The sequence below is a fragment of the Pteropus vampyrus genome, unplaced genomic scaffold (genome assembly GCF_000151845.1).
Source record: "Pteropus vampyrus isolate Shadow unplaced genomic scaffold, Pvam_2.0 Scaffold43, whole genome shotgun sequence".
Taxonomy (NCBI): Eukaryota; Metazoa; Chordata; class Mammalia; order Chiroptera; family Pteropodidae; genus Pteropus; species Pteropus vampyrus.
Genome location: NW_011888824.1, coordinates 9,684,167 through 9,711,960, shown reverse-complemented (window position 1 = coordinate 9,711,960; position 27,794 = coordinate 9,684,167).

The window sequence follows — 27,794 nt, the reverse complement described above, 5'->3', positions numbered from 1 at the left end:
CAAGCTCACATCCCTAAATTTGATTGTTTAATTTTTATTTACTTTTAACTTCACAAAAATGGAACCATATGATATGTTTTGTTGTGTCTGCTTTATCTCAACATGAAAAATTTGTGAGATTTATGTTTTGTTTTGTTTTTCATTGCTGTACAGTATTTATGTGAATATATTAATCTATTTGTCTATTCTATAGATGGGTTTTTGAGTTGTTCTCTATTTTTGAGTTGTTCTCTATTTTTGAGTTGTTCTCTATTTATGAACATTCTTATATATGTATTTTGGAGTATGTGAATGTATTTCTGTTTCTTATATACCCCAAAATAAAATTGCTGGGTCAAAGGGTATAGGTTCAGCTTTAGTGGATACTATTAACATATTTCCAAAAATAATTTGGTGGGCAGGCTCTGGGGTGACTACCAACATATTCTACTTCCTAGTGTCCATGGCTTGTTGTAATCTTCTTCCCTTGAGTGTGAGAAGAACATGTGACTTGCTTCTAACCATTGTGACATAGCAAATGTCATTCTCCTAGTTGTATTATATTATATAGCAAAGGTGATGCAATGTTACTTTCATGACTATGTTATGTTATATAAGACTCTGTCTCAGCACACTGGAGCAAAAGACTACCTTGCTGGCTTAGAAGAAGTTATGGTGCCATATTTTGATAGAGCCTATAGAGAGAACCATGTGACAAGGAACTCTGGATAGCCTCTATGAGTTAAGAGCAGTCCCCAGATGACAGCCAAAAAGAAAACAGGAACTCCAGTCTATGAGGGAATGAATTCTACCAACAACCTAAATTGTTTGAAAGACTCTTTCCCAATCAAGACTCATGATGAGAATGCAGCTTGGTTGACATCTTGATGGCAGCCTTCTGAGACTTTACGTGAAGAACTCAGCAAAACTAGGTCAGACCTACAGAAACTGTAAGATAATCTGACTCACAGACACGGCAAGATTATAAATGTGTGTTGTTTTAGGCTGCTAAGTTTAAGTTTAAGGTAATTTGTTAGGCAGCAAAGAAGACTAAGAGAGTAGTTATACCAATTTACACTCCCACATGTGGTATTGTTGGTATTTTAATTTTAGCCATTCTAGCAGATGTGCAGAATTATCTCACTGGGGTTTTAATTTACACTTCCCTAGTTCCTATTTAAGTTGAGAAGCATTTCATAAGCTTATTAGCCATTTGGTTTCCTGAAGTGCCTGTTAAAATCTCTTGCCTTTTTTTTCTTGAATGACTTTTTCTTATTGATTGTGAGTTTTTACTTTTTCTAGATATGAACACTTCGTTTTTGCAAGTGTATTCTCCTATTCTGTGACTTGCCTTTTCACTGACTTATGCGTCCTTCGATGAACAAATATTCAAATTTATCAATCTTTTTCTTTATGGTTGGTGTTTTTTGTATCTTTACCTTGAGATCATGACTATATTTTTCTATATAGTATTTATGTTTTATTGTTTTAACATTTTAATATACATTTGTAATATACTCACACTTGATTTTTTGTGTCAAATATGTAGTAGGAACCATTTTTTTTGTATAGATATTCAATTTACCTACCACTGCCCAAATCTATCCCCACTGTTTACAGTTACTTTATTATAAATCAACTTAAATAGAAGTCTGTTATTGGGTTCGTATTCTATGCCAATGGTCAACCTATCTATTCCTTTTCTTACCTATACCAGTCTATTTTAATGAACAGCAATTTATTATAAATCTTAATATTTAGTAGATCAAGTTCTTCTTTATTCTTTTCTTCCAGGAGTGTCTTGATTACTCTGAGATTTAGGTCTTAAACTCAGTGTGTTAAGATCAACATGCAGAAAAATCTGTTCAGATTTTGATCAATATTACATTGATCTATGGATCAATATGGGAAGAATAATAAGTTTTGAATCCATAAACATGGTATATCTTTCCCTTTATTTAGGTTTTATTAAATTTCTCTCAATAATGTTTTATGCTTTTTTGCACAGAAGTCTTATGCATCTGTTGTTATACTTATCACCTAGGCATTTAATGTTTTTGATGCTATTCTAAATTTTATATTTTATATTTTACTTTTTGTTAATATTTAAATAAGAAATACAATTAATTTGCTAAACTTGCTTATCAATTTTAATAATTTATTTATAGACATTTCTATAAATAATGATAGTTTTACTTCTGTAATGGGTAGAAGTTGTAGTACAATGCAAAATTTAAGTGATGATAGCATGTACCTTTATTTTTTTTACTGATCTCAGTAAAGAAGAGTTCAGTATTCCATATTAACTATGATATTTGTTGTTTTAAAAAGATGGCCTTTATAATATTAAGGGAGTTCTCATCTGTTCTTGGTGTGTGCAGTTTTCATAAAAAATGAATATTTTATCAAAAGACATTTTTTCATTCCTTGAGATGTTCATATTAACTTTATCATTTATTCTGTTAGTGGCATGAGATACCCTGATTTTGGAATGTTAAAAATAAAACCCTTGCATTTTTGTAATATATTCAAATTTTATATTTTGTTTATATTTTGTTGAGGATCTATTCTTCTGTATTCATATCTTTGTGAAGTCTGTTATCATTGATTTGTCTCAAAAATTAACTTGCAAATGGTTCTTCTTTTTCTATAATCTGGAAATGTTTGTATTATATAGGCATTATTTTTTCCTTAACTATTTAGTTGAATTCACTGATGATGTCACCTGGGACTGCAGTTTTCTTTGTTGGAAGATGTTTGATTGCAGAATCATTTTTTAAATAGTTATATGAGAATTCAGATTTTATATTTTTATTTTGGTAAATTTAGTTTAAAAAATTACCATTTATCTAGTCTATATTTTGACATATGTTATATCTTTTCATTTTGATGCCTTTGAAAACTATAGTGATATTTTCCTTTTGATTCTATTGATGTTTAAGTATTCTCTCAATATTGCTTAATTGGTTTCACTAGGAGTTTATCAGTTTTATTTATCTATTTTAATAACTTTTATTCTTATCATTAGTATTTTCTTCCTTCTGTTCATTTTAATTTTCTGTTCTTTATTTGATCTTGAAATATAAGTTTAAATCTCTGATTTTTATCCTTTATTCTTTCCTAGTTTATGCATGTTATATTATAAATTACTTCTAAGTACTGCTTTAGCTGTATGTAGCACACAAGTTTTTACATGTTGTATTTTTATTGTTGGTCACTTTAAATATTTTCTAATTTTATTACATCTCATCTTTGCCATATATTATTAATAAGTACAACATACTTTTTAGTTTCCCAATTTTTCTTATTTTTAAATTTAATTCTAGCTTCATTCTGTGATTTAAGGTTTTTAATCAATGATAGAATATTCTTAGATATTACCTATTCAAATGTTGCTCTGACCCATTTTTTTCACGTGTTTTTTTTTTTTTCTTGAACTTTAGTTGCATGCATAACTGATCCTTTCATGGTCTTTTATGTTTTTTCTATTCATTTCTGTACTTTTCTATCTTGTCTTTTTGCACACCATTTTGGATGTATTATTTTGGCTTATATTTCAGTTCACTGATTCTTTCTTCAGTTGTGTCTAATCTGCTGGCACATTGATCCACTAAGAGAGAGAGCCTGACATTATGTTTGTAATATTGTGTCAAGAAATAATTTAGTGATCTGAGTGATATCATCTTCCTTTTGAGATCTACCACTCTGGAAACTAGAGCCACTTGCTCTCAGATCACCTTAACAGAATTTCAGGGATTTATAAGATTCAAAGTTGAACTGTAGTTCCTATAAGATCCATTTCTATTTCCATTTTACCTTTATTTGTATGTTCTAGTTCTTTAGAACCCCAATCCATAGTGAGGTGGGTTCACCGAGAACTTCCCACATGGTGAATCTTGGACTTTAATCACTGCCTTCCTACCCCCATGACCACCCAAAGCTTTGCTCAATCGCTTAGTCTCTCAGCCACTCGCTCCACAATCAGTCAATGGCCTCCAGGTAAAATTGGCCCCAAAAGGTGAACTCACCTTCCTGGATGTCTATATTGCCGTGGTTTGTGTTTTAGAAAATTTTCATGGTATTTAATTCCTTCAAACAAGCAGCTTAAAAAAAATGTTTTGTCCAGCTTTCTTTAAATGCCCTCAATTGGAGAGTTGGCTCAAATTACCCACCATTACAGAAACAGATGCCTTCAAATCCTTAATTTGTTTATATCTTGTTAAAATAAGTGCTCATGACAGAAACTTTATATGGATAAAAGGATGTGTTTATGTTGATAGATATTTTTGAGTTGACTATCAGATTAGTCCCCTCTTGAGTGAGAATTTTTGAATTGATTTCCTAAAAAATATTCTCTTTGGGGTGATAATTGTTTTTCTTCCCACAACTGAAATGATCTCTGCTGTTTACCTTGCTAGTAAGCTATCTAGAGTTATAATTTTGGCTTTCTTTTATTTAGAGTATTGCATTAAAAGCTCTAGACAAATTTTTCAACATCTTTTTAATGCCTACCCAACGGCTCTGGAGAGAGTAGTTAGTCTCTGATTTTACATTTATTATATTTCTTTTGGAGAGCATCCTATGTATACTATAACTTTGACATTTGCATGTTAACACTTTTGGTTGTATTTCTTCATAATTGTACTAAAAATCCATGACAGAAAAATATTGTGATTTTACTGATGCATTAATTTAACTCATGAACTCTTTGAAGCTGGTGTTGTAATTGGGAAAAGTCACCAGTTAACCAGTGTTTGAGCCCAGTTGACAATCCAGCACTTTTCTATGCTGCTTTCTATGCAGAGGTTTGATTCTCAATGGTGATATTTTAAATTCTGGGACTGTGAAAAGTTCCAGGAGCTATTTGATATAAATGTCAAGGGCTTAGCGTGTTTCAATTTAATTAGTAAAGAGAATGTGTTTTCCTCATTTAAGTCTTGAAATCTTATCACAGCTTTCACAGAAAAACAGTTAGAATATGGGATATCAAAAATGTCTTGAAGAAAGGAGATTGTGAGCTAAAAATTATGTGAGGAACTCTAGCCTAATCAATTTTGGAAGGCAACCATAATAGACTATTTGTAAACATGTGCAACTTTAGAAATATCTCAGCGTTATTCTTTAATATATCAAAGTAAGGCAGAAGTGACTCTATTGTCCTTCAAGATATGCAGATTGATATTTGGAAGGTCAGAAAACATTCTGATCTTAGGCACTAATGTCTAAGTACTTAAAATAGGTTCTGATAATTTAGTTTAAATACCTTTACTAGAATGGTATAGTATAATTATTACAAAGTTATTGAGCCATTTTATTTAATTTTCTCCTTTTTTATGTTATTTCTGATTTTTTAAATAAAAGCTTAATAAAAATCTTATGGAATAGGAGTTTTGGGTTCATTGAATTTTCTGATTAATTGGTCCTCAGGTTTATAATCTTTTTATGTTGATGGAAATAAAAAATTGCATCCACTTGAATGACTTAGTAGAATCTACTGAACATAATTGATTTTTTTTTTTTTTTTGATTTGAGACTTAGAATAAATGATTCATGATGGTCATTCAGAATATCAGTTTCCTGTGTTATTCAGGAAACTGAACTAAATTTCTTCTGATTTTTGGACTCAGGAGAAATAATTTTCTCAAACTGAGTGATATCAGCTATTTTCTTGCAATTTGTCTTTGTCCCTTGGAGTTGTATAGTATGAGAGTGTAATAGCATACAAATAATGGTTACTGGAGGTAGTACATGTAAGTATTGGGAATAGATTTATTTATATTAATTTGGGGAGGTAGAATATTTACTTTTTAGACAAAGATTAGAGAATCAAGCTAAAATCTCTAGACATATCTAAAATAGAATTTATATCATCTAATATTATATTAATGTAAGTTTGGAATCATTTCTGGCTTGCTAAATGATTGATACTTAATCTGTAATTGGGGAAGCTATGGCAGCAATTTTCTGTAATAGCTTACAACTGTATCAAATTTCTCCTTGGGGGACAATTTTAATTGTATATTACTCCCCAAATATGATCAAATTTGGCTGCCAGCTCTTTCTCGAATTTGGTATTAATCTTTCTGGTGAGCCTGCAGTTTTCATGTGTTTATCACAACTATTTTTGATGTGAAGAAATAACAAGATCCTTTGATATTTTCACGGCCAGGAGTTAACATCTTGGTTTAAGAAAAATTCATAGCAAACATGAAAATGAATCTCTGGTAGAAGTCTCTGAGTTCAGCTTTCAATGTTAACAATCATAATCATAATCATAATCATAATCATAATTACTCAATAGAGAGTTATTGAAAGCCTGCTGTTCTATTACATGTCAAGTACTATGATAAGCAGTTTTAAGGATAGATTGTGGAGCATGGTAAACAGAGCTTTAGATCTCATGTAGCTTCTACATATTAGCAATGATATCATTTTATACATGCATACGCACAGACATACAGGTTTTCTATGTTTCTAAAAGCGTTTAGTGTTTCATTTGACCCTCAGGAGATATAAAGTTCTGAAAGTGAAATTTATAAAAATGCCAAGGTTCGTCATTATGTTACAGGTATGGTGTCCACTGTTGTGGGCTTTCTGTTGACGCCAGAAATGACTACTTTTCTTATATTGTGTGACACACAGAATTCTAAGTAGACAAATAGGGGCTATTTATTGCTTGCCTTTCTTTTAGGGCAGTACAGGGATTGAGAACACAAGTTTGAGACTGTCAGACTTTGAAAAAATTATTATTTTTTTGAGCCTCAACTTCTTCAACTGTATAATGAGTAAAATGGGGAATAATAAGATTTAACTCATAGGATTGTAAGGATTTAAGTCACTGATGACCCTTGTAGGTATATCATTCTGATATTTCTTATTGCCTATGAGCTTGTCAACTCAGGAGGCTGTTCATCAGCAGAAAGACCCATGGTCAAAATATTCTTTCCTGCACAATCGAACATTGTTAACACAAGATTTTTTTTTTAAATATTGCGTTTAACCAGTAGAATGTTGTGAAGTTTCAGTGAAGCAAACAGATAAACCTGTTTTTGTTCAGGGATTTGTTTCTGAACTGATAAAGGATGATGGTCTTAAAGACATAGAAGGTAACATGTTGTGTTATCATCTATCATTAGTGAGTTCTACTGGTTTTGGGAGCACTGAATCCTAACCACTAGACTACCAGAGAACTGCTGATTTTGAAATTTAAGGTATAGTTTGAATTATTCATCCTGAGCAGTAATCTTGAAAATTTTTCCAGAATTATATTGATTGTCCATCTGATATTTACACCTAACTTCATTCCTACCTTCTTTAATGTGGTCCTCATCCTGTTTTGGACCCTTATTCTAAGCTCCTGTTTATGACCTTGCACATGCTTCTTTGGTCTTTGGATTGTTTTTGCATCTGGTCTTCTTACCTTTCCTTACCCTCTCCATTCACTATGAGCTTCTAACTAGAAGTCACAGCACCAGGCTCTCCTAGCTCTATCCCAGGACTTCACAAACCTTAGGCACACAAATCACCTTGAAATATTGTTTTGCTTTTCAATTTTGTTCTTGCTGATTTTCTTTTTCTTTTTTGAGATATAATTGACATATATCAATTATTGTTAAATATACAAATGTTAAAATGCGGATTCTGATTTATATGTTGTAGCAGAGCCTGTGATTCTGCATTTCTAACAAATTACTGGGAGCTGCTGATGCTATTGGTCCTGAGACCATACTTTGTGTAGTAAGGCTCACTTCAGCCAGTGTTTTGGTTTTCACCACCCCCTACAATCCAATCCCAGCCCCTAATTCTAGCACTACTGGCTAGTCAAACATTGTGCTTCTGCTATGGAAAAGACTATTGAATGTGCACCTAATGTCTATAAACATCACATTGAATAAAGTTATATGACTTTAAGGTGGCAGAGGAAAGATAGTCTTTGAAGTAAGTCTTAATTTATTTTGGAAGTATCAGATCATCAAAAGTTCTAGTTTTTTGTGACTTTCATGCAAATATATCAAGAGTTCTTTAGCAATTAGCTACATATCTTAAAAATCACATAAATTTTCATTTATTTAAAATATGCTTAGAAGGACAAAAATCCCATACCTGTACTTTCTATTAGACACAAATAATATAGTCAAGACTAAATTGCAACTGTTATGAAGCTCATACTCATTGAAAAGATGAAGAATCTGAAACAAAAGAAACCTATAAAAGCTTATGAGATTTCTGAGGATACCTAGTTCTCTATTGAAAGTCATACGAAGAAATGTAAGCATTTGGAAATGTCATTGAGATGGAATCATTTTATTTTCTCTTTTTAAATTACTTCAATGAAAATTTAGAATAACAGTATCATTCTAATGGTGATAGAAGTTGTTCTCATGGACCATGGAGTCGTGAGTAAAACTCAGGATTTAAATTCTGACTTCTCCTTTATATGGGCCCAAGTTATCACATACAATGCTTACGCTAGGAAAGTATTATTGATACTTAACATCTACTTACTTTCACATTAGGCATAATGATGATTTCTGTTCTCCATTGCCCCACTGCCCCTTGTTTGTATATGTAGATTCAGGAGTTAATTAATAGTTTGTGAATTCATAAATATTTCATGTGTCATTCATTGTCATAGTTTATGTCACATTGTGAATCAGACTGATATATTTTAATATGACATAAGAGGATAAGCAGTTTAGGAAAAAATCTTGTTTTCTTTGACCTTCATGGAAAAATTTAATATACATGTAAGAGACAGAGGTGAAAACAAAGTTTTAATTCCATTTCACTTGCAGATTTCATTGTATAAACACTACTGTCTGACCTAAAGACTGCTTCCGGGACGGCCACTGCCATTTATTTGCTGGGTATTAAGTTCACAAGAAAGCAATATAAAGCTGTTCTCAACCATTAGCTGGGGAGAAAAAGCTCATGTTTTACATCAGTGCATTTGGAAAGGGCAATATATTTAGTTACCTGTGTGTGAGGTGATTATACAATTGCTCTGTGTCTTTTTATGTGGTGATCAATTGAGAAGGCTTTAAAAGCTTATTTAAATTTATGGCTGTTGCCTGGCCCTCCTCCGGCTTTATATCAAGCAAGGTAAACAGGGTGAATTCACCCATGTGGGCTTAATGTTTGACAACTTACTGGGGCTTGCAGTCATTGTTTCATGCTCTCCAGTCATTCTGTATGAAAACGCTTATTAACAACATGGCAAAGGCTTACCTGTCTTCCAGGAACTTCTTCCTAATCAATGCTTTTGCGGCTGATCTCTTTAGAGCTGCATACTGGGGCATGCTCAGCAGTTAGATTCTGATTCACAGGCACAGTAATTTACAATGAGAGTCTGAACATGCCAAGTAAAGGGATTGGTCTTCAGGACTGTTTCTCCTAAACAGCTAAAAGTTATTCAGCAAATTAGTCTAAAGCATTGATTTTTTTTCTCTCATTTTATTCTAAAAAAGGTATTAGACACAAAAAATAAAGGTCTTTCATTTTACATATGAGGACCACTATTAGTGTTTTATATAAAAATAATCATATAAGTAAGTGTGTCATTTTTGTTGTCAGAAGCAAAAGTGCTAAGCATGTTACTGCTCTTGGGTCATTTTCTTGAGGTGTAAGACTTAGCCTACCAAGAAAACAGTATCTTAGAGCCTCTAAGGTCTAATATACAGATGCCTATGTTGGTGTTTATAAAGTGGTCATGGCTCAGATATAAAACAACTACAAGGATTGTGAGATGAGATTATAGACTCTCCTTTGGGCTACTATTCTAAATACGACATGTTCATGTAAGATCTCTGAACTAGAAGGATAAGTAAAACTTGGTTTGAAATCAAATTTAAAAAAATTTCTGACCAAATAAAAAAAAGGAGGAGAAAATTTCTGGCCTATTAAATCCATGTGCATTCTAAAATCTAATCTTAATATTATATCTTGAATCATTAACTTTTAAATCAACCATAAGCAGTAAATAGTACTATCCTGCTTCACAAGACCGTGTAGCTAATAAGTAAGGGAGCCCTTCTATCTACAATAAAGGATTGTTTTTAAACTTTTATTAATTTAAATTCCATCAGGGTATTTTTAGAATACTAGGTACAATTTCTTTCAGATTTCCTCTTTCTTGTGTGGGGTAGATGAACTTTGTGGCTTTGTACTAATTTGACAGAGGACATAGCTAGTTTCTTTTTGTTAAGGTTTTTGCTTTAAGTGCAATTCTGACTTTTCTCCATAATGGTCATCTAGATTGGTTTGGGGAAGAAAGAGAATATCTAGAAATTACATCAAAGGCACTGTCAGATGCCTTTTTTTTTTTTCTTTTACTGTCTGCCCTATCCTAGATATATGTGTCATGAGAAGAAAGAATTAGAAATTTGCAACTGGCCTAAGGGAGAAGGAACAGTCTCATTCACTGTGCTACATGGCATTGTAAATCAGCAAATATAATGCCCTTGTGACTGTAATCTGGCGTTAATTTTAGAATTAAAAATTTAATGCTTCTCTGGCCAACCCTCAGAAATATTGGGAGTTATTAAGGAATTTTTACTGGGAGAATGAGTTCCTCTAGAGGTGAGTATTTGGAAATTTGTGATGTCTCTGTGTTATTATAAATGACATCAATAAGCCAGCCAGGGTCTATGAAAATGGTAGGTTGAGTATCTTAATACTTCATTCTCTACTTTTATCTACGTGCTAATATAACTCTCTTCCATCAGGGTGTATAATAAACCTTAAATACAAGAATGTTGAAATGTTTGTGAAAATATACTCTTCTTTATGAACTCTTTAACTAATGTTCATTGCCGATATATCAAATCAACATTTTTTTCTGAAACGTCATTAATTTATATTTGCCATGTAAGTATTTGTAAGGCTGGACTGCATATTCTGGATTGCAGACATATGGCTTAATACATATTCACTCTGAATAGCCTCTATCATCTTCCTTGCCTAAATTGATCCTATGAAAAGTGACATATTAATCCTATGTGGAAAATGTTTCATAGAAGAAAGATTGTCTAATAGAATCTAATAGAATTCTAATAGAATCACATTTCATAGTGAGGAACTAGGCTCCCTAAATAATATTGTGAAGAAGATGGTGAGAACCACAACTACTCTCATGTGTTATAAAAAGGAGAGAGAGCAAGTGGTATAGAACTACTTGAGACCCAAGATGGCCACTGGAACCTGATCTATTTAGGGGAATGTTAAGGGAATTCCAGAGCAATTAAGACAGTTAAATAAAGAGAATCTGGTTAGAAGCCTAAGACTGGGGCCAAGAGGAGACTCCTTGGTGTCGTGAGGGAGTGAATATTTATGTCAGGTAACTGCAGGGGAGAGATTCCCAGAGATGGGAGTGGTTGTGGTTTTGAATCCATGGAAGTGCCCAGGAGAGAAAGAGAGAATTTACAATATCTGCCGGGGCCAAAGGAGAGCAATGGCAGATGACACTGCTACCAGTTTTAAAGTTTTTTCTCATTTTTTTCCCCTCTCTTCTCTTCCTCAAGAATGGAAAGGTCTGAAAGCTACAATCAGAAGCAGAGTAGAGGAAATGGTAATGGGAGTGGGGGTAGGAAACTAATGAAAAAAAGAGAACCTGCTCTTTTCCTACTGTAGAATTTCTGCAGCAGGCCTATGTTGAGCAGAGACATTTTAATATTGATTGAACTTCGGAGTCTATAACCTCTGGGACCATGCAGGTTGATTACCAATTTGTGACTTTTTGGGGAATCAGGGTACAATTTTTTTCTGAAGCAGATTGTTTATATGATCCTATAGACTTTGTGGTTGAAGATTTTATTTCACATTAATATATTTATATAAGATCAATTTATGTAAACATCACTCAAATAAACAACTGGATAAATAAGAAAATAAAGTGTTAAGTGATTTACAGTGATTCAGCTTTTTAGTGAATTTCATTAAAATACAACGACAAGACAATGACTGGGAAGCTTCTTTGGTTTGACTGGTCAGGGAACAGTCATCTGAAGAAAAAGAAGCCACATAAATATTGAGGGAAGCAAAAGAAGTAGCTAGTACAAAGACTCTCAGGGTAGAATGAGCTTGGTGTATTTGGGGAACAGAGAGTACACCCAAGTGGCTGAAGCTACTCTCGTGAAGCCAAGAATGGTGTGAAGTTAGAGAGGTTAGCTGTGGCATGGCATGTGGATCTAAGTTAGAGTAAGGCAGGGGAACTTTAGAGGGCTCTAAGCAAGAGAGTGATATGCTCTGAGTTATACTTATACAATTCTCTCTCTAGCTGACATGTGGAGAATGGGTCACAGGAAGGCAAGAATGGAAGCAAGGAGACCAATTCAGAGGTTATTTCGAAGTTGAGACTAAAGATGATGATGACATGAATGAGAGTAGTAGGGATAGAAGTGGAGTGAAGAAGTGGGATTCTGGATATGATTTGGTAGTATGAGTAGCCTTAATGATGTTTTGGATGTGGGGACAAGGTATCATATCCTGAAGGAGGTGTCCTAGAGTTTTTTCTGGAGCAGTTAGGTTGGTCATACCGTTTGTCAGTCCACCACTAATGCTCGAGTTCTCGAAGAACAAGTTGGAGAAAGTTAGAAACATTTTGTTTTGTGGCTATGTGCTTGAATAGCCTGCAAAATTTAGATCACATGTAAGTGTAGCAACTTTTGAAAGAGATAAATGTATAAATGTGATTCTATGTAAAAGCGCTGGGGTAAAAGATAATGGCTTAGAAATGCAAGCAATTACTTATACAAAAATTATGGAGTGGCATCCAGAGATACCATATGAAGTTTTGTAGGTGGGAATGAACAAGTTATTTTGGTTGCAGTGGAGGTTTCATTTAGAGCTGTGATTTTGGTATCTTATCTCAGTGGAACATGAAATTTAAATGCTTCAAGGGCTTCATGGCTTTGTGCTTCTTTAGAGGATTTTAGGGAGATGACACACCATAAAATGGATGCTTGGAACCAGGTTGAGATTCTGAGCACTGAGGAAATACAGCTTCAGAGTAAGTCAAGGTTTTCCTAGCATGTGATTTAGTGGACTGACTGTAATGTTTGTTATTGTGTGGTTTCTGAGACAGATTCTATTCCCAGCAGGGCTGTGACTCAACCTTTCTACCAACCAAATGAAATGCTGAAGGATGAGGCTGTGAAAAATGAGCATTTACCTGAACCTTGTGGGAATTCAGAGCTCCTGGTCATTTTGTAACGTTGTTTTGACCAACTGAAATTGGTCCAAAGTACTCCTTTCTTTTTTCACCATTAGGCCCTTTGCTGCTTTTTTTTTTGCTTCGTTTCTATTCCTGGAGGGTTTACTTTTTTTCTTTTCTTTCTTTCTTTTTTTTTTTTTTTAATTTTTTTATATTTGGTGAAACTGCACGTGTGGATTTTTGAGAGATGCTTCAGGGTGAAGTGCTATCTATCAATCCAAAATACCACCAAGAGATTTATTTGTTGTTTGCCTGTTTCTCCCAACTCCGCACCTTTTTTGCTTTCTAACACATTTTTCTTCCACTTCTATTTTTCTTTCATCCACTATAGAGAAGGGCTGCCTATTGCTTTTCCCCAGGGCCACTCAGCAGAATGGTTTTAGAGAGGAGTTAAAGTCCTCAATGTCTCCCCTGTTAGACATTAGAACACTTTTTAACTCTGGCATCACTGATCTTTGCCACCAAATACCTACCACCCTGCTCCTCTGCTCCAAATAAGATATTCTTTTGATGGTGGATGGATGGGTGAGTGGATGGGTAGACAAAGGGCTCTATGATACAACCAGTTTTTACATTTTCTTTGTTTTTACAGAAGAGAAGTTTGCCTTGCTAGACAAGTTTTTAGGAGAAATTAATAATACCATCTACATGATTTAAGCGGGCAAAATAACTCACCTAGCAAATTTTGGCTGAGTCAGAAAAACTACTGAAGCCAGACAGCTTAATTATGATAAGGGTGATTAGTGAAAGGCCATTGCAATTATTAGAAAATCAATAACATATAGAATCACCCCACTTTGTCCTACGAATATGCTCCTGCACATTATGAATTAGTATGTGAACATCCACATCATGCTAGTCTTTTGTTATCATATTGGTTAAGCTGTACCAAGGAAACTGTCTTAAAAGGCTTTTACTCAGCATTACTGCCTTCTTGTTTTTAGGTGCTATCCTGTCCAGATTCTTAAAGCAGTCAATAGTGTTAGGAGAGCTTCATTGATTGAAGCTCTGACCTGATTATAAGAATCAAAAAGCTTGGGTGATTATCTAAAGCCTATAGGAACTTAATCACATTGCTTTAGTCATGGAAATAAGCCAGGATTCCACAATCAGCTTTTCAAGTAAGATATCTGTAGATCTAGGGTTGAAAGAGAATAATGTGAGATTCTTCTTTTTAAATCAGACCTTCCTTTCAGAGCAGGCAGTGATGAGTTTGTGTTCTACCAAGTTCAGGTGGCTTGTAAGGGAGAGGTTTATGCTGCTATCATTAATGCTATTTTATAATTTCCAAGAGTTGATATTGGATAAATCATGGTTGAGAATTTAAAATATCTAAATTACTTTAATACAACTTAGTAAATATTTCTTTCTTCAGTCTTATAAAAAGCCATTTTAGAAATAGCTGGGTTCACTTTTAGTATATGTCTCTTCATAATTTTAAAAAATTGAATAGATGTTTTAACCAAGTTTGTAGTTAACAAGTGTTCAAGTTTTTAGTTAATGCTAAGCCAGCCTCCAGACAGTTGTACATTATTATTCCCTTTTTCTCTTGTTTAAGGCCAAGCTTTGCTCAGGATCCTATCCCTCTGTCTGCCCAAGGTCACTTAGGAGTTAGCAAACTGTGGCCAGAGGGCCTCCTTCCACTCTCTTTTGTAAATAAAGTTTTATGGGAACTTGAGTTCATATATTGTTTCTGGCTGCTTTATGCTATTATAGCAGAGTTGAATCTTTGCAACAGAGACCTTATGGCCTCTAAGCCTAAAATATTTACTATGCGATCTTTTAAGAAAAGTTTTTCAGGCTCTCCTTCAGCCTATGAATATACAAATCTCTTCTTCACCCTTACCAACCCTTTGAATCCATAGAGCTTCTAGACCTGTTTAGCCTATTTCACTTTCCTTTCACTTAAGCTTCTTGAAAAGTATGCACTGCTCACTGACTCGGTCTTTGTCTTCCATTCACTTCGCAACTCTGTATTCTTATGTCTGCTCTTACTCTATAATAGCTGCTGCTGTTTAGGTTAAAAATGGTTCCTTAATTACCAAATCCAATGGACACATTTTTGGTCCTTTTCTGTGACATTTGATGCTGGGATCATTAGTCCTAAAGCTGGATTCTCTATACTCTTGGTTTCTATGAGGATGTATTTTCCTCTTTAACTCTGACCTCTGTGGTATTTTTCTTTGGACCTCTTTGAGGTCACATCTCAACTGCTATGACACTATTTCAGGCCCCGATCAGCTCTCCCTTGACAATATTATGAAACTTCTAACTGGTTTTACTCTTCTGCATCATTGTCCTCTAGAGATCTCTTCTCAAATAGAGTGATCTACACTGAAACCCAATATTACCCTCCTGTTTATAAAGCTTTATTAATTGCTATTGCCTATAGGACAACTTTAAAACTCTTTTAAAGCTACAATGAATAAATCAGATTGCTGCCTTACCCACCAATTCCTTCTGAGGAGAATTGCCTAAGACCACTCACTGTTTTATAACCTGGGTTATATTCCAGGAAGAGGAAAATATATTGTAATGCAGAGTGATAAAAAATGTTGGGGCAAGTAATTCAGTATTTCACAGGGAGCTTAAGGGAGAAGAGTAGAAGATGAGGAAAAAAGAGTAGCGGACAGACCATGAGGAACCTATTATGCTATATTAGAGAATTTATATTTTATTCAATAAGGATTTGTTGACTAATTTTAAGTCAGTTAGCATTGTCATAGTGAAGAAAATCCATTCTTAAAATGGCATAATATTTTTTGTAAAGCAATTGTTCTAATATGTATTAAGATAATTAAGGATACTCATATACGACTACTAAATATGAAAAGGCTGAAATACAAGTGAGAAATGGAATTTTTGATGAAGTCATTTGTCAGGGGTAGAATAATACCAGTTGAAGGATTAACATGTACTGAACAAGGAGCACCTCAACGCGAGATGAGAAGAAAGGAGGGAAGACTAGTGGGGATATTGATGATATCAGGATGTACAAATAAAATTGAGGAAATTCTCATGTGCTTTACTTAACTTGTAAACTAGGAAGCCATATGGTCATCTGAGAATGATGAGGGAAGTAGTGTCAGACAGCACTTAAATAAGACTTAAATTTTGTACTAACAGCTGAGGAAAATGGGAGTTAGAGATAAATGTAGACAGACAGAAGGATTATTTGGCAGTGTTGACAATCACATGAGACAGGAAGTCATTAATGTAGTGACTTCCATAGAAAACTGTTCTGCTTATAGCACTTGGCCAGTCATAGTAAACTAGCAAAGCGGGAGGCAGCCATTTGTTTGGACGGGTACAGGCCTGGAGATTTTTCATGTGAAGAGGGCACAGGGTGAAGGGTATTGACAAATATCATTTTTGAAGCCCTGAGTTACAGTGTCTAAGTCTGGCTGCAGATAGAATTAACTTTCACAGATTCAGTTATGATTGGTACACAAAGCATCAGCCCATCATGTTAAGACTCTTCAGTGGTTCCTAATTGCTTTGCATGTTAATGCCATCTATTGGTAATCAGCTTTAATGTCCTCCAACTGTTAGCTCTCTTTTATCTAACATTTGTGGTTGTTTTGAAAGGGAGAGTCTCAGGCAGAATTGGAATGAACTATGAGGAACACCCAGTTTATGGAGACAGGCAGCCTGCCTAACTCTGTATTCCTTCTTTTGTTCCTCTGAAAACGTTTCCTTATCATCTACAAACTTTCTTTATTCTCTTCTGTCTCAGAACCTTTTGTTGTTCATTACTCAGTCATTCAATATTTGAGTAATATGTCCCAGGGACTAAAATTAAAGTTTAGGTGACATCCCCTGAGCTGGAATACATAGTCTTAGTATTTTTGGACATGGAAGAAATTGAGAATTATTCCTGGTTAATATTGGGAGCTATCAGATACATCTGAGACTTTTTCAGAGCTAATAGGTTATGCCATATAACAAGGTGCCAAAAACTCACAAAGAAAAGTAAGATAACTGCATAACCTGAAACCACTAAGGGCAAACATCTCGTAAGTAGATGTTCATTTGCACTATCAATCTCTCCCTCGCTGATAATATCTCTATTGTTTATTATGAGATATTGGTGGCTATAGTGATGGGGGTTTTAATCTACATAGAACTTTCTTAATGTTTATTTGTTTGAGCTAGACTTGAGATAGCTTCTTCTTGCCTCTTCTCACACCAGACTACAAGTCCAGGAGGGCAATGACTGGCATAGGGTATGTACTTAAAAATACATGGTAATAAATGAATAAATCATGCTAATAGATACCATAAGCCGAGTAAAGTTTTCTAGGCTCTGCAAGCCAAGATTGAGTTTTGTTAAAATTCAGTGACCCCAGGGGGACCATGGCTACTGAGGAGAGTGAAGTTCTTGATATGATTAATACAAATTACCATAAACTCTTTATGGTGTTAACTTCAGGTTGGCCATTTTTGTACCCTCTGATATAATTGGCCACCCATTCTCCATCTCAAATGTCCTCTAGGAAAATTGCATCTGAAAAACTCATCTGAAGAATTTATTTACTGCCTACCATTACAATCACTGTTAAAGGCTTCACCCACTTCATTTATTCTATTTCCTAGTTTCCCAGTACTATCAAGTTCTGAGAGAAATGGAATTGTGTGATGATGTATTAATTATATTTTTATGCCTCAACAAATATCTACTGCTTAGAAGACAGTTGGGTTTCCTGTACATATTAAAAATAAGCAAACGAACAAAACAAAAAGCAAGCAAACAAACAAAAATAACCAAAGGCTACTATATTCAGGTCCTTGCACTATACAAAAGCCACTGTCCTGATGCCTATATCTATAGCTATAATATAATTTAAAGGTTTTTTTTTCTCTCAATAAATGTAAGTCAATAATTTGGTTACCTTCTAATATTTCATAGTTTTTCATTCGTTGGATTTTGAGTAAATGGTATAGCCTAGGGAGGTAACTTTTCTTAAAGACCTCATTTAATCTTATACTAAGCCTATAAGTATCTATGTTTTGCAGGTGGGGGAGCAGGTTTAGAGAAGTTAATAACCTAATAATAATAACAACGAATATAATGACAAAAAAGAGTAGCATTCAAATAAATGATAATACAAATGCCAGGCATGATAGGCATTATTATTACCACTTTAAAGATAGTTTTGGTTCAGAGAGAAAAAGTATTTTGCCCAAGGTCACTCAACTAGTACTAGTATGTGATGAAGGCTAGTGTTTCAGCCTTGTCTGCCTGACTGAGAAGCTTGCTCTTCCTGGCTGACTGATTTGTTTAACTAGGACTTTTTTTCTCAGCAGGGGGCCGTTCTTGAGTGTGTACAGCTTCCCTATAACAGGTAAATTACTGGGTAAAATTGTCTACTGTCTTGTCCAATTATAAAGCAATCAGTGCTGGGAACACCTTACTGGCTAAAAGTGAGTGTTAAAGCCTCTGTTCTTTTACCAGTATAGTTTAATCTTGCTCTCAGGAAAGTGAAACATGATAAAGAAAAACAAGTAAAAATCCTATTGTTGCTTAGCGCCTTTGCCTTTTTCTTTCTTTTCTCCTTAGCTAGTACCAAAGTAATCATCTAATACACAACCCCTGGAAGCATATGCTGGCAGATCCTGATGTTCCACTTCTGTGTTTTCATTTGAGCTGCATGGTTATATCTTCAGTCAAATGGAGATAAGCTGTGAGAGATGCTGGGTAGCCTTTTTCAAAAAGCAGTGAGGATCACAGCGACTACTTCTTGGCTGACTTTCAGTGGGAGGGAAAAGCAGGAAAATAAAATAAAAATAAAAAATATTAGTTTCTTCCATATTACTATAGATAGATGCTTTTCTAGCTGTATTCTATACACATTTAATCACATCAGACTAGCTGGTAAAATAAAATCTCTCCTCCCTTGGCCCCATGCTAATTATTCTTGTTAATTATTTTTTAATTATCTTTCTATCACTGCTTCTAGAACAACTGTCATAATTTCCACCTCAGGGGCTCCAGACATGACATATCTATAAACATTAGTGTAAAGGATGGTGGCTGGTGTGTGAATGCTTTCAAAGGAAACACAGAAGGGAAATCAAATCTAACTGCAACTCTTGCCACGTTCGCATGGGTGAGTCTCTCAAATAACTTCTGTTAATTATTCATTATAGGAACACATACACATTAAACTCCTTAATTATTTGAGGGTTCACATTACCTAGTTCATAACTCTGTATTTGTCAGGTTTCTGACGGCATGTTGGACAAAGCAGAGCTTAAGTGGCCTGCTACATTATCTAAACTTACTTTTAGAATTAAAACAGAGATTAGTCTGGGTACTAATTAATTAATGGATCTGTAAGGTTCACCATGTAATAACTAGTTCTTCTGTGGTTGAGTGAAGCCGTTAGCATGATGCTAGGAACTCTAAGGGAATAAAAAATAATATCTGTTCTCTACTCTCAAGTAATCTATAATATCAGAAGCAAGACAAGATATAAATATGTGACCTTAAAATTATAGAACAAAGGAGTGGTAAATGTAGGAGTGCAGAGGAGACTATCAGGGCAAAGTTTCGTTGAAGGTTTGAGTGGGAGGATATTGCTGAGCATGGATGAAAGTTTAGAAGGCTTAGTGGTGGCAATGAACATGGGCTATTTAGTGGGCAAATTGAAGATGATGTGTGAGAATATTAGCAGGTAAGGTAAACATATATATATATATATATGTGTGTGTGTGTGTGTATATATATATATATAGTTATCCATTTACTCAGGATATCCTTTTCAAATTTTATTTCAGAGACCTGAAGACTTGCAGTACTTAAATATGTACGGTTAGTTTTTCTTCTCTTATATGCGATTAACAAACCATATACTAAAGTCAATCTCATCAAAATCTGTTTGTTTCTGAGAAAGATATTTTGTGTCACTGTTATAATTGAAATATATAATATTTATAAAATTTCACGCACACCCATTATTCAAAAATTGGGCCAACCTAATCTAATTAATGTGAAAGATCAAGGAGAGACTTGCTGTTTAAAAATATTGCATATGAGAGCACAAGTTTGATTAAATGCCATCTCTTCCTATTATTTCTAAGAGATTATGAAGGGTCTATTTTCCCCACTATATTAAAGCATCATTTGAATGTAGAACCCTCAGTGCTTATTCTCAAGGAGTTGGGATATCTAGTTATTCTTGAGTATATGAGAAAATTGATAATCTTTCAAGCACAGGAGTCCGACACAATGTTATAATGTCTTGTGTTGAAATGATTTGAACAATGAAATAAGACTGACTTGTCTCCAGGTTTACTCATCTTCTAAAAAACAGCCTCATTGTCTTTATTTCCTCAACAAGAATTAGAGGTCCAGCTTAGGGAAGTTATTCCTGATTTTAATAAGGGCATAATACATAGTTCACAAACATCATATTTAATTCCCACATAATTCTATGAGATGGGTACAATTATTCCTGCCCTCAGACATGAGTAAGAGTTAAGTGCTCTGAGCCTTAGAGGACACTGTAAATCACTGATATTGAAAGAAAGATATTTTTTACTTTTTGAGCTAAGATTTTCTCCTTCTCTATCTCTCCTTCTAACTCACTTCTCCCTTTCCTCCACTCTGCCACTCAGTCTCTCCTTTTTGGGTTTGGAATTAATTTTACTGTACACAAATTATGCAAAACAAACACATTAGCTAAAATGACTGTCTCAGGCCACAGGATCCTGGTCTGAGTGTGTGTGTGTGTGTGTGTGTGTGTGTGTGCGCGCGCGCGCGTGCGTGCGTGCGTGCGTGTGTATCACATCTTCTGCCCTGGAAAACTAGAGAAAGAATTGGTGTTTTTGCCTATGTCTGGCTGTCCTAAATCACTGAGGTGGTTGTCTAGGTGGACAAAGTCCCCAAATATCTTCATTCCCTTCCTCCCTTTCTCATCCCCTCTGCTTGAATGGTCAATTTTGGGCAGGTATTTAGAGTTGCTTTTAAATTCTGAGTCAGAAAGAGATTCCTCTGGCACTTCAATTATCATTCAGGAGGCCTGGGTTGCTTCTGCCATGCCCAGCCCCCAGATCTGTATTTTCACTCAAGTTTGCAGGAGGTAGGAGCAGGCCCATTGAGAGCAAGGTGACTCTCTGGCCTCAGAGTGATGAGCAAATTCCAGAAGAGCAGGTTTGAGGGGTGGGAGAGACTGAGTGGGAAATAGGTCAGGTAAGGGCATAGCTTATTTGATAATTTTCAAGAATTTAGACCACTGGCATATTGGCCTCATTTGTATTTTTTTCCCTTGACTTGCTAATATTTAGAGGAGATCTGATCTTAGTTCCACAGATGAACAAATTGAGGCTAAAATGCATTAAATTAATTGTCCAGTGGCTGGTAGATAACAGAGCTAGAATTTGAACACTGATCTGCTAACTTGAGAATCTCGAATTTTGGGTAGAATAGAGGCAGTCTATGGAGGGAGTATTTTAAAAAATGGAGACTTACATAATAAATGAAATTTCTTATAGAAGTTTAAGGAGAAAAGCAATATCAGAAAATCTTATCCTAGTAAGACTTGTCTGGTGGTCTAAAGGTTATTAGTCTCAGATGCATAAGAATAGCCTTGGTTTTCAACCTTAAGGTTTCCAGAGTTTTGTTTCTTAAAAGCTTGATTCACAGAATGCTAATAGTTTTTGCACATATGCACAACACACACATATAAGTTCTCAAATTAAGAAGAGTAGGAAATTTAAGTTTAAATGAAGTGAAATAACATTCTTTATCGCAGTAATTCTCAGCCTTACGTTTACTTATTTGAATTTCTATGGGTAAATAGCATGAAGAACTTCCCAAAAGTAATCGACATGTTTTTATAGAACAGATTGTAGAAGTAGTGGTTTGTAGCCCCTCTCTTGGTGACTCTTCCAGTGGAGGTGGTTGGGGGTAGCAGCCTGATAGCTACTTTTTCTGACCCACAGTGGGTCTAAAATTAATAGTTTCTATGTGTGACTATCATTTGGGTCTCTGGGAAGTGAAATAAAGACTGATCAGCAGCCATAACAAACTCATTTTCAAGTAACAGTGATGGACTTGATAGCCAAGAGAACTGATTTGAACTAAAACCTAAGAATGCTTGCTTTTGGGAGTTAGACTTCTAGGTTTTCCACATAAATGAAAAATAAACTGAATGACAGTATCTTAACTTTTATTTTTCTATATTGAGAAAAAACAGAAGAAGAAATGATAATCTAAATAAATTTGGTCAAAGTCAGACAAGAGAAGGAAATGAAAATTATTGAGTGTCTGTGCCTGTGGGCTAGTAGTATTAAAAACAAAACATCCACAACATGGGTGACAGAAGAAAATTATAAGATACAAAGATTTTATATTTAAATAAAAAAGTCTTACTGCTGCAGGATAGCAGAGAAGTCTAGAACATGTTGTTATGCGATGTGTTTACGAATGAAAAGGTCGATGAAGGAATATAAATGGGAGCATTATTGACTAATTTTCATATAAGAAGAATAAGTCTGAGTAAGTTAGCGCTTTTCTAAAAGGTTTAAAAATAAAGCTACTAAGGGTAGATATATGTTACAGATCTTTAGGACAAAAGAGATAAGACAAAGAAATAAATGATGAGTGAGTAAGAGAAGATAATAAGATTGGACTTATGGGAGACTTCAAACTCCTTATTGTAATGTGTAATTTGTGAATCTTTTGAGATAAAGTTAGAATGAGGGAAAAGGACATGATAGATTTTCTAAATGTAGATCATAGATTTTTTTTTTTTAACTTACAAAGCTCCGGATGACAAGGGCTACTCGAGCAAGTTTGGTAAAGTGAAAATTTTAGTCCAGCTATAAATAGGTTTCAGACATTCTCATCTACATCAGTAAAAGATTTTATCAGTGTAACATTTTGTAGGGTAGTGTCTATCCACAGAAAATATTCTTTGTATTATGTAAATGAACAGCAATGAGCACCGGCCCAACAGTCCCCTGAAGAGCTTCCCAACATCCACTATTATTTCCAGAGTGGCATTAACGAGCACTAAGACTCAGTTACTCTGCTATATCCAAACTTCCTCATGGCAGCTGTGAAGATGTCTTGCAGTTGACTGCACCCAATCTAAGGAAGTCCCTGCTCAGGAATAAGGTAATGGTCTGTAGGCTTTCCACAAGCCCCTGGAATTTAAGAAACAAAAGAATCAAGTTAAAGAACAATGTAAAAGCTTACAAAGTAAGTAACTCAGTAGTTAACCTTGGTATGTACATATATGTGTAATTACCAATGATTTTTACATACTTTTCTACAGGTAAACTCATGTATTAACAATATTACTCACTAGAAATTGGTTAAATCTTTCTAAATCCTGGATGAGTGGAAGCCAAATTGCAGCTATGGTTCACAAATTCTTCATTCCTCGGCCTCCTCGAGTTTTGATTCTGCTCACTGGCTTGACTGTCAATTTCTATAAAAGATCTAGCTCTGAAAATATGTTGGCTCTGTAGTCCATCGGACTCCTTCTTCATTTTATTTAAGCCTAGATTTTGTGTGCACACATTTCTCCCTTTAGCACAAGTGCTGCTATCCCATTGCTATTGCTAGTCATTTTCACTAAGCTCTGTTTAGGCCATTAGACTGTGAAGATAGAGATACCACATTGTTATTCAAGATAAATGACAACTTTTGCTTTTGTCTGTTGTATTAAAGTTTTTTCCAGCATAGAATTATGAGCTATTTGCTTTGTCCCAAACGCATTTTAAAAAAATCGGGTTACCGATGTAACAAGTTTTTCACCAAATAACCAATCTAAACATACAACTGCAAACCACACATATTCATTAGCTGCTTAATATGGGCCGAGTTCTAAGTAAAATGTAAGAAGAAAATAATTCTTGCCTTCAAAAAACACATAATCTAGTAGAGGTGCTAGATAAGCCACAGTGCAATCAATACTATAGCATGTGGACTGTTGCAGAGGTTTTTGAAATGCTCTCTGCAGCCTCTTTGACAGAACATTCTCTTGGTTTTCCTCAAGCTCTCTGGCTTCTGTTTATTTTTATTTTTCCATTGCCAACTTGTGTGGCCAACAATTTAGTGTTCCTCGAGGGGAGGTTATTGCCCTCTACTCTTCTCATAGCTGATTCTCTTCCCACATTGTTTCTCCGTATCCATATCTATTATTTTAATTTATATGCAGAAGACTCATAAATCATCTCCCTACTAAGAACTCTACTCTGAGTTATAGACATGTATATCCTAATTTTTACTTGATTTTATTTGACATCTCTCCAGGGAACCTCATGCTTAACATAATGAACGTCTGAACTCAGTATTTTCCTCCCTTCCTCTCAAAATCTGATCCTCCAGTACCAAAATGTCAATGAATGGTATCAACATCTATTTCTTTCTTCAAGCTTGAAAACTAGAGGCATCTTTTGACATCTTTTTATTAGTCTCCAATACTCCAGTAGGTGACCTGCTATTAAGCCCTATTGATTTTCTTTTGTACATTTCTCTCACTTGAATTATTATAATAGTCTCCTTTCTCCACTCCCCAATCTATTTTTTAATCCCACAGTGAAGCCAGAGTGATCCTTTTAAAACTGTAATCCTGTAAAGAAATTCTCTTAAAATCTTTCATACTTTTCCATTGTTAGTTTTTAATAATAACCTTATGAAGAAATAATTTACATACCATAAAATTCATGCTTTTAAAGTGAGCAATTCAGTAGTTTTTAATATATTCAGAGTTATATGATTTTCATCGCTGTCTAATTTTAGAATATTTTTATCTTCTCCCAAAGAAACCTTATATCCATTAGCAGTTACACTCCATTATCCTTTTCCCCCAGCCCCTGACAACTACTAATCTACTTTCTGTCTCCATGGATTTGTCTATTTTGTGTATTTCATATAAATTAAATTATATAATCTCATTGCTTTTAGGATAAAGATAAAACTCATTAACCTTGGCTTTTAAACCCCGCAGAGCTGGGCCTCAATTTCTTCTCATGTCTCATCTCAAATTGTGTTCTCCTTCATTCTATTGATTCTATTCACACAATCTCATTTTTTCCTTAATCCTCACTTACCAAGCTTCTTACTTTTAAATTTCTTTGCACTATTATTTTCTCTTTCTTCTCTTCTCATCTAGTAAACTTTGCCTCATTGTTCAACTAAAGCTCAAATGTTACTCTTTCATGATGGACTTCTTTGACCCCTCTGACTAGGTCTAATCTCCCAAGTATAGGATTAGATGACACTAGGTGCTTCTATTTTGTGTTTGCCATGGTTGCGATACCAATCCTTTTTTTTTTTTTTTTTTTTTGTGATTATTATTTGATTAATATCTTTTCTTTACTGGTCCAAGTTCCATGAGAGCAGTGACCATATCTACTTTTATATACCGTTTTAGCCCTATTATTTAGCACAGAGGCTGATTAATGTTTACTTAATGAATAAAAGAAGTTTGGAATAAAATATTTGTAGATAAAGTTGAATTGACATTAGAGAAAGATGAAAACTATAATGCAAAATTGGGTAGTAGGAAAATACAGCAAATATTAATGGGATTGACTTCTGGCATCCTGGGGTATAACAGGAACTCATCCTTCTGTACCTTCTTGCCTAACCTTCTCCATCTGTAAAACAAGGATTACATTTGCCTTCTTATGTCCCAAACTAACTCAAAGACAAATGAGATGATATATTTTGATAAGGTCACATTATCCAAATATATCATATGTCACATATCAAATTAAAAAGTGTTCTTATTAAATAACCAAATATATATATACTCAAGAATTTTGGCTGTTTATAGGATATAAAACTAGATTCTATGGAAGATTGGAAGAATGATAAATTTTCCCCATTTGTGTATGTAACACATATTTGTCAATTATAAAGATTAAATCTCTGTTCTTGATTGATAAAAATGTGAAAAGAACTTTGTAATTTTATGAAAAAAGAGAAGCGATTGCCTCTAAGTTAGGAAAGATGATATATATATATGACAATAGGGTCAGATAGTAGGCAAAATATTGAATACTGGAAGAAATTACTAAGATCATAGCTATGACTGAACCAGTAAGATGTTCGAAGAGAGTTTGCTGAGTTAAATGATGTGAAATTTATTTAAGAAGAAAGAACAAAAGCTGTATATAGAATGAATGTTTCATTTGAAAAATAAAAACCTATTTTAGTTTCATCTTGTTGATTAAATATATTATAGCACTGTAATTCAAATATTCCTCTGAATTCTATGTGTGTAAAAATTCATCAGTATATTGTATGGGATAAGATATATATTTATATATATATATATGTGGAGACCAAGCACAGCATTCTGGAGAGGAGAAAGATTGTTGTTAGCACTAAATACAGTGCCTGTTGAATAAATATGTGTATATAAACGCGTTATATACATTGAAAAGTGATTTCTAAGGGCTTAATGTTTGATTAGATTATACATGCCCAGGACCAGAAAAGCCATTTATGGATGCTTAAATTTATAATATTGTAGAATATTATGATGGACAGGGCCCCAAGCATCATCATGTTACTGTCTAAGGAGACTATGACTCTCTTACAGGTTCACAGGTAATTAGTGGCAGAAAGAGGCCTATAGCACAGGCATTGAGATTTCTAATCTAATGTTGTTTATTACTACCCACTACCTTCATTCCTGAAAGAAGATTTTGAGCATAGAGGAAAAAAAAAATGTAGAATTATGGCAAGCAAATAATCTTGGTGAAAAAGGAAGATAAATTATCTTATATATTTCATTACATTGGTGACTATCTTTATTTTTAGCTGTACCTCCAGAGATTGGCTACTTTACATTTCTGCTTGCAGGCCATTGTATAAGGGCATCTAATCTAGTTTCGGCATTATTATTATTTGAATTTCAGGGCTATTAATGTCCATAGCATGATTATTTGGGGCTTTCAAGTCTAAGCATTTATAAGCAGCTGGTCCTTAGGTTTGTGAAGAAGCCTCTTGGAATAGCGGAACTATGAAAAACATTGGGGGAGTCAGTGTTTGATAACTATATTATAAGCTTAACATTTTATTCATAAATACAAAATTAAGGAAGTACATATATTTGAGTAAAATCAAAAGTATAAAATTAAAAGGTAAAGTGAAATAAATGAAAAAATCTAATAATCTTTTTCATGTGTAAAAAGAGAACTTTATAGTTCTAATTGTACATTTGGAGATTTCAGAAAATAACTTATTCATAGAATTAGAACTTACTGCTATATCAACCACAGGGCAAAAGTAATTATCATAAATTACAGATGTGATCAGTAAAATAAAAAATGGAAGTGCTGGAAGCTAAAGTTTGGAAATCATTGATAATGTAAAAGAATAAAGACAAAGAGAAAAAAGAGAAGTATGGAGAGCAATCTAGGAGGTTCAATATTTCTCTAATAGGATTTACATAAAAAAGGAGCAGATGGAAGGAAATAATACAAAAATACTATAGGAAGACTTTATAGAGATGAATAAAATTTAAGAGTTGATTAAATACCAGATAGAATGAATTAAGTTATATCTATTTTAGACCTATCTTAATGAAGGTTCAGATTAAAACAAAAAAGACCTTCAAAGCTTCCAGGGAAAATGAAA